This window comes from Pundamilia nyererei, unplaced genomic scaffold, assembly GCF_000239375.1.
Source record: "Pundamilia nyererei isolate P.nyererei 1_Seehausen unplaced genomic scaffold, PunNye1.0 scaffold00127, whole genome shotgun sequence".
Taxonomy (NCBI): Eukaryota; Metazoa; Chordata; class Actinopteri; order Cichliformes; family Cichlidae; genus Pundamilia; species Pundamilia nyererei.
In genome coordinates, this window is record NW_005187528.1 from 978,603 (window position 1) to 987,914 (window position 9,312).

Here is a 9,312-nt window from a genome sequence, read left to right on the forward strand (position 1 = left end):
CACCATATACTCCTTTTAAATCCCCAAGAGCCTTATTAGAAGCCTGTTATGGTAATATTTAAATCTTTTGGATGTCCAAGTCAGCCCATATCCAGCTAAAGATGGATTAAGGTTGCTATGAGTGTTTAAAAATAGTCACCCAAGGTTTGCACACACAGAGCAGAGCAGTGTTTTTCTCACAGTGATAAGGTCTCACATAAAGAGTGGGTGTGCTTCAATTACCGATCCAAAGCAGCCCTAAGCAGATGCAGGTCTGAATGAGGCAAAGAGGATCCCTGGCTCTGAAAAACAAGCCCTGGATTAGGTTCACGGATGCGTTGCTGTTACAAAAGCCCTGGCATTAGTCTGCTCAAAAAAACACCATGTGTAGTTGGCAAAAGTTTTAAGTGAAGCTAAATTTATCCTGAAAATGGTTAAAAACCAAAACACTCAAAACTCTCAAGTAAATATTTTCATTGTTTAATCTATTTTCTGATTTTTTTTCTGTCTTAGCACTTTAATATGTTAACCTGTTAGCAGTCGGACGTACCGCCCACGGTACATTGGATGGTTTAGGGGACTAATTGGACTGCTAAGGGGTTAATATGCTGTGTATTTGGTTAGTATTAAACTATAATATGTGTGACAGGATAAAAGCAAAAAACAAAGGGGGGAAACTAATCTTTATTTTTGGCCCATTTATCTCATATTAGATCTGTAGAATAGCAACTCTTAATATCAATTTCTTAACTTGTTAGTACTAAAATAAATTAGACATTAATGTTACTTAATTAACTTTTACCTGTCAAAGAAAAAGTCCAAGTGTTGCTTAAAGGAAAACACTGCAGAGAAAGTGGAACTTGCGAGCCTTGTCGAGCCTTTTCCATTTATATGCATGAATAAGCTCCACTTCTAAGTGGTTCCTCACTTTGTTTAGAGCTGTGTACAGACTGTTTAGCAACTCCGTGCTGCTGCAAGGATGCAGCTCAATTCACTGATAAACAGCAGTATACAGGGAGCGTAGTGCAAAAGGGAGTGCACTGCACCTTTCTCTTGTGGGTGTTCTGCTTTAGAAGCTTGGCTCTTTCAGCCGCTGAGCTTAACTTGAGGTTTCATCCTATGTCAGATCACACCACAGGGGACTATGTGGCATTGCATCTGAAGGCCAACAAGCACCTCTGTACATCAAAGCAAATATCACATGCTTTCAGCGAAAATATTCCCACTTCCCTGGTCAAGCTATGGTCCCAGAAACAGAGCTGAAGAAGCAGCTTTAAAAAGAAAAAAATCGATTAAATGATGTATATTAATAAGGCAGAAGCTGAAAATTACATTAGTCGGAATTTAAAAGGCTGGAAGCAAAAATAAAAACTTTTGGGATGCAGTGTAAAATATAAATAAACACAATTCAATGGTAAACCCATATTTTATTCACAAAAGAATGTAGAAAACATCACATTTTTAAACTGGCACACTTGAATGGTTCAAAAAAGTTGGGACAGCGACGTATTTATCCATGTATAGCATCCCATCTTGTTTTAACAACAGTCTGCAGGATAGTTGTTGGACTTCTAGGAGAGGAATGTTGTGAATTTAGCTGCTCCGCAGTCCTGGGTCTCCTTTGTAGTGTTTTTCATTTTATGATGTGCCAAATGTTTTCAGCTGGTGAAAGGTCTCGAGCGCTTGCAAGCCGGTTCATCACCCAGACCCTAATATTTTACGGGGGTATGTGTTGCTCTAAAACCATTCAACATTTATTGTGCTTTTCAATGTGTGTGAGCATCTTCCATAAGCAATAATACACAACCCATACCATCAGATATGCAGGGACCTGATAACATGTCAGGTGGTCTCTTTCCTCTTTAGTGAAGAAAATGTGATGACCATATTTTCCAAATAGAATTTTAAATTTAGATTTGTCTGACCAAAGAACAGGTTTCCACTTTGCCTCCAATTTTAAATGAGATCAGCCCAGAAAAGACTGTGGTGTTTCTGGATCATATTCATATACACCCATTTCTTTGCATCATAGCATTTAACCTACATTTGTGGATAGCATGGTGAACTGTGTTCACATACATGTCCCTGAGTCCATGACAAAATCATTCCTGCAGTGCCACCTGAGGCCCTGAAGATCACAGGCATCCACTATTAATTTTAGGCTTTGTCTCTTGTGAACAGAAATTTCTAGATTCTAATAGTCTTTGATGATACTTTAAACTGTTAATGGTGAGATATTAACAGTTTATGTTGAGGAACAATGTTTCACACTTTGTAGAAATATAGATATATATTTTGCAGATAGTTGAACATCTGCCCATTTTCTGAGAAACTCTGCCTCTAAGATGCTCCTTTTCGTATCCTGTCATGTTACTGACTTGTTGCGATTCAGAATCTAATGAGTTGCAAAAAGTTCCTACAGCTGCTTTTATTTAGACCTGTGTACAAGCCTTTTATTGTCCCATCCCAGCATTTTGAGATTTGTTACTGCCATCAAATTCAAAATTTCTTAATACAGAACAGTTTCTCAGTTCATAAATTTGATATGTTCTCTTCATTTATTTACATTTTATGCAGTTTCCCAAGTTTTTCTGAGCTGGGATTGTAAAAACATAGCATTTTAAAGGGAACTGCTTGTCACTTGTACGGCCTCTGGTCGATTTTTTAACAAGTCAAATTTGACATTAACAAACAACTTTTTCTCATTTTTAAATCTTCAAAATTTATTATGCATATCCTGAGAACCAGCCTATTCATTTATGCCCTCTGTTTTTGGTCTATATCTTTTGACTTATATGAGCGACCTTACAAAATCCTGATGTACTAAATAGAGGACATCCTGGGCTTTCAATTGATATTTCATGTGGCCTCCAAAGAGGCAGGAAATCCCAAAAAAGTTCATTGGGAAGGTTCTTTTTTCTCAGTTCTCAGGAGGATATGCTGATTTCAGAAAGCTGCTTTCTTATGAATTTTGTTAACATGACTAGGTACAAGTGAGTGAATGTAAGGACAAGCTTCTGGCTCGGTAGCTTTCACGATCTTCTGCATCTTCCCATTAAAAATGCCCTCTGGCACTGGTGCCCAGAGACAATGATGCCATTTTAAAGGCTAGCTAGGCTGAGCATTTAAAACCTCTTATACTCAACTTAAACAAGTATTTGTCTCTTTGATTAGTGTGCAGTGCAATTTAATTAACTCATTCACTGCCATTGACGTCTATAGCCGTCAATTGCAGTGTATGAGTCAATGGGTTTAACTCATTCACTGCCAATGGCTGGCAGTGAATGAGTTAATTGATTTTTCTTTTTTTTAATTATTGTTATAGAGAGAGTGTCTTCTTTACAGTACAGTTAGTACATAATACATATGAATCCAGTCCATTTTGGGCAAAAGAATAAAATTAAAAAGAAAGAATAAAGCTGTATCTTCTGGGTAAAATTAAGATATAGTGCTATCTCTTTGAGAATTTATTTATCTGGATAGAATGTGGTCAAGAATAGAAAAATTAATTATTTTAGAGACTGATTAGTCAGCCTAGTCAGCCTATGGAGATTACACATGGTCTTCTTTACTTCAGAGATTTGTTACTTCATTCAAGTAGCACTCTGGCCTAGTTTCATGTGGAACCAAGTGGTTTTGATAAAATATTTGAACTAACTCTAAATTTTCCAGCATTATGCTCATGTATCTCACAGGACACGATAATCCATTCATTATATTTCAAGCCTGTACAACACAACAGTTTCAGTATTCTGTAAATGATGTTTGTCACCACATAAAATCATCCTCCAACAGGTTATTTTTAAATAACAAATATAATGATACACTATAACTACTAATAGTAACACTGCTACTTTGGCCTTTAATCCATGAAAAGGCTTTCATGAAGGAGATCATTTGCAAAAACAGTTTTGGCACCTCATTTGAGAATGTGCTTGCTTCCTGCGAGGCACCAACATGTTTTAGCAGCAAGTGTCTGCTGGAAAGCCCCTCTTTCTAAAGTAAACAGATGGAGCAGGGTCCTCAGGTGGATACTGAGCTATTATTTTTTCTATAAACAATAACATCATACCCAGTGAAGGAAAAAACACAGCTGGAGGCTCTCGGTGATTCAGAATATATCTTCAGTTAGACATTTTGCAGTGGAAATGGATGTCAAAACAGCTGCTGTGAATGTCACCAGACTTAGCTTTATAAATTGCATATCCAGACGTAATCTGTTGAAAAACATGATTTTTAAGTAGCCTTGTCCCCTTCGTGCAGTTTCTTTTCTATCCTATGCATTTACTTGATTGTAACAGACTATTTCCTGGATTTACTACTATACAGTACAGCACAATTATATGCTCTTTTCTACCATCACTGACATTTTATGGGGGTTTTTTCTGCTGAGAAATTTGTTGTACTGTCACACTGTCGATATTACCTTAGGCTTGTCTATTCATTACCCTGCTTCAAATGATGTACACTCGTTTAGCATTAGAGTTCAGTAATTTAACGGCAGCTACTGGCTGCAAGCTGAAAAGTATTTTAAAAAAACAATTTTATTTTCCTTACCCAGAAAGCTTTTATTGGAACTAAATCATATAATAGAGACAGGTTATGTATTATTTAGTAGCAGCATTCACTTATTGTTTCCATTATTCATTCCTAACCTACTCAACATTTTTCTTATTTACACACCTAAATTATCTTTGTCTTTATTCTGACCTGATCTAAAACTTCCTCAGACGTGTGGGGAATTTAAATGTTCCTGAATCTTATTACAAAGTCCGCATGAGATTTATCATCAGTTGTGAGGGACCAAGCAGTCAAAGCAAAGAGGAAACAGGCAAAAAAGTATCTTCAAAAAGGGTTTTCTTTATTTTAACCCTCAAAAAGTCCAAAATTAACAAAATTCAAAAACATACTTAGCAGGCCCATAAAAGAGGTCAACTAAATATAACTTTACAAAAAGTAATTTCCAGAAACTTAAACAAAACAAAGTGAGACACAACTTAACTCACAAACTGACCTAATTACAAAGACACATGAGGGTAGCTTTTATAATGATTTGGCCAAACCATTTACACACAATAGGGGGGAAAACAAAAACACACTAATATTAACTAAGCACAGAATAACCTAACTAAACCTAAAACACCCCTGCTCCTGGTAAGCCCATGGTTGGTCCTGCTGAGCAGGCATGTTGTTCCCAGAGTGCTCAGCCACGCCTTTTGCCCAGACAGGAAACAGCCACCGCCCAAACCCAGGTAACTCAAAGAAAGAGAAACATAATTAATATAACAAAACATTTTAGAGAAACCACACAATGCTACTATGTGCGCGCCTCATAATATCAGTGTTAGGTTTAACCAAATGATTAATGAATTATATTAATGAAGAAAAGCAAACTAATAAAGTGAAAAAATGGACTGACTTACCCCTGTGTAGCTGATGCTATCACATCGGTCTTTAGTGGTACATTTCATCTCAACAAACGAATTACAAATACTGCCAATCTGACATGTGATTTCCTGAGCACTATGTATTGTCTCTTTAAGATTCATCCCCAGCTCTGCTCTTGTGTGCTAATCAGGCTTGTAAGACGAGGATGTGACAAGTTTCAAATTGTAGGTGACTCTGTCGTGGATGTTGTTGCATAAATTAAGGGATTCAGTCCCTCGTGAAAGGTAAACAAGTGGAGAATGAAGGGAAATATGCAGTGGGGCAAAGAGGAGCAATTAACTGCTGAAAGATTTCCCATAGTGATTGAACTCAAGGTTTCAAAGTTTAGAAGAAGCTTTCTGCTGACACAGAGTAGTTGCAACACTTAATGCCCTTTGCTGTCGAGTTTGTTAGTTTATGTTTATTAAAGTAAGTGCTGTAAAAATAATACTAAAAACAAAAGAAAAAAAAACCACACACACACATTACTCTGATTTCTTACTGTTGTAGTGTGGATTTCTAGTTGTCTGTGATGGGGGAAAAAAAACACTTAAAGTACCTCAGCCTCAGCTGCACTTAATTTGAACACTATCTGTCATAATGCGGCAGTGTGCAGGCAGGATGGGGACCCAATCGCAAACTCACGGAGGCAGGAATGAACTCAAAATTCACAGCTTTATTGCTGGAGAGCAAAACCATGCAAACTAAACTGGGAAACTATAACACACAGCCATGAATAAGGGAGAACACGACGCAGAACTGAGAGAGACGCGGACATAAATACACAGAGGGTTAACGAGGGAAATGGGGGAACACAGGTGACACTGATAATCATAACGAGACACGGCAAGAGTAAACACAACACTGGCGGGAGACTGTCAAAGTAAAACAGGAAGGGCACAGAGGTGCAGACAGGAGGAGAGAGAAAGCACGGGGAGAGCACAGACATACCGGGCTGGGGGAACATGGAATAAAACACAAGGAGGGGAGGACTCAGCAATACACAGAGGGGCACACGGGGTAAAGTCACAAGGGGAAATCAAATAAGGAACATCTTAACAGAACAACCTAGGAACCGAGGCATAAATAAGGAACAAAATACAAAACACACAAAAACGAAGAATGCTGGGTCAACATGGCCCAGGATCATGACACCATCAAACTAATAATTATTATTATTGTTATTTTTATAATTATTATCATTGTTGTTGTTGTTAATACTGGTCAGTGGATGTGAGATTTGATATGTTAACATTATAAAAACATCAAAAGAAATGATTAAAAACTAAGGGACTCATCAGCTCCTACTTGTATGTCGTCTGCTACTCTAAACACTAAAACCCAAACACTCACAGTGGAGGATCCAACAGACTGGGATGGTTTCATTAACCAGGAAAAGGCAGAGATTTTGTACGCCAAAATCATAAAAATCAGAAGAAATGGTAGCTTTTTGATCATGTATTTGTATTTGTACAGTGTTAAAGTAGTGGATGCTCATGTTAAAATCATAATATTATATTAAAATTAATTTATAATTACATTTGAAATGGCAAATATATGAAAAATATTGCATGATAAGGTCATTTTGTGTACACATCATTTCTATGAGCCAAATACTCAAGCTTTGGATTACATGAATCTGCATGTGATTCATGTAAGAGGGGACGGGATATCCTTGAGACCCACATAGCAAGGAGGTCTGGCCCGGATCTGGTATCAAGCCGGCACTGCTGGCTGACTTCTGGCAAAACGTATGTCATCCAGATATAGGCCAGGCCTGACATAGATGGCACTGTCTATGTGATGGCATGCCATATCTGGCTCGATTGTGGTTTCGTTCATGTGGCCTAGGCCCATAGAAAACAGGTCTGGCCCGGATCTGGCATCAAGCTGGCACTTCGGACTGACTGGTATCATGGCAGAGTGTATGTCAACCAGATGTGCGCCAGGTCTGGCAATGATAGCACTGTTTATGTGATGGCATGCAATATCTGACTTGATTGTGGTTTGGGTTATGTGGCATAGCAGTATAGTATTGCAACATGTCATGTGGATCATAGAAAACAGGTCTGGCCCGAATCTGCCATCAAGCTGGCACTTCTGACTGACTGGTGTCATGGCAGAGTGTATGTCAACCGGATGTATGCCAGGTCTGGCAATGATGGCGCTATTTATGTTCCTATTTTCCTATTTTAGTTAGAAGATCCACATGACATGTGGCAATACTGTACTGCTATGGTAGCCAACGTTTCAAATGCAGGTTTGACAGGTTTGTGAGTGTACACTTTATCCAAAACCTAGTGAGGTTTACTCATGTTTACCACTGGGTGGCTGTAGCTCAGGCGGTAGAGCAGATCCCCTACTGATCGCAAGGTTAGTGGTTCGATCCCTGGCTCCTCCAGTCTGCATTTCACATCTGGCAAACCAGATCTGGGCCACCAAAGGGCCGTCATTCTTTGCCGTACGTGGGCCATGTGTAAGCACATTGTGTGGGCCAGATCCGGGCCATACCAATTTTGCTATGTGGGAAGGGGATATCCTTACTCTAGTCATACCAGCCAACATGTAGTTCAAACCTTCTGTATGTGAGGGCCAGCCAGTGAGACGATAACCGGCTCAAAGGGGTAGTAAAGCGAGGTTAGCTAAAACAGGTCATTTCAGACAGTGGATGAATTGAATATACCAAGGGATGGTATAAGATTAAGGATTATTCGGAACTGCGATAATGCAAGGCTGCAAGAAACCCAAACAGAAATATAGAATTGGGATTTACAATAAGTCACCCTTCAATGATAAATGAAAAATAAAAGACCTCTGTTCTAGTTTCAGGTTCATACACAGTGAAAACATAAACTGAAATGCAGCTCTCCTTCAATGAAAAGATTTAAATTGTCAAAAGAGAAAATAAACCAATGAACACTGATTTTAGAACAAGAAACTCTGAGCTATAGTGACAACTAAATATTCTTAGTAATACTGAAAAAATAACTAGACAGCTTGGGGACTCGAAGCTCTACGTACAAAAAGAGGAAGGGAAAGTATTTTAAGCAATGCTTATTCCCATGATGTATCTTGATAAGATCTCATTGTTAGACCATCCCTGCCTCATAAAGGCCCATGCTGTTCAAACTCCATGGCTACAGCCTGAAATCCAGACTGGCTCTTAACAATTTGTAGTCTCATGATCCAAGGTATTGAATTTATAAGATTTTTTTTTTTTTGTCTAATCGGTAAGCTCCTCCTCCACAGAAACAGCTCCAAACATACTACAATTGAGGTTTGGTTTTAATGTGACTTGAATTTGTAGTTTTTCTTCAACTGATGACAGAGAGTGCATACATTTGGATACAAACTGTAACTGATCATTTGTTAAGAGACTCAAATACAAAAAAGCCACACATCCAACAGATGTTTTAAATTTGGACTGCCAAATGGTTTGACAAAAACATCTCAAGTCTCTTTGGACCCCACAATAATTAGATTTCTAACAAAATGATAAGTATGTGTTTGTGCTGTGGAGCTAGTTTAAAATCAGCTCATCACTTTTACTGTAGCAATTCCTTCACATTACAGTGAGTGATTTTATTTCATCTGATTTATTTCATCCATTCCTTACACAGAGAAGTTTTACAGTATTTTTGAGTTGCTGGTCCATTGGTAGTTTCCAATCTCATTTCAACCTGACTGTCATTTATTAAAGAATTGGCAGAAAGCATTTACCAGAATGTCTCTGTTTTCCCTCTCAGTGTGGCAGAATTACACACTATTTTTAGATAGTAAAAAAACAACAACCTTCTGTTATTTAATAAGTTTAAATCATCCCTATCAAAATACAAGGCAGAGACTACTGCCCTTACAGTTTATCCTGATCTCATTGCGTTGTGTTCAAGGTTTTTTTTTTTTTTT

The 9,312-nt window shown here is 38.1% G+C and overlaps 1 protein-coding gene across 1 annotated transcript in view; it reads left to right on the forward strand.

Moving 5' to 3' along the window:
* The window catches only part of cabp7a (calcium binding protein 7a), a 23,599-nt gene that overhangs the window by 8,370 nt on the left and 5,917 nt on the right, over positions 1-9,312 (forward strand). The window lies entirely within an intron of this gene.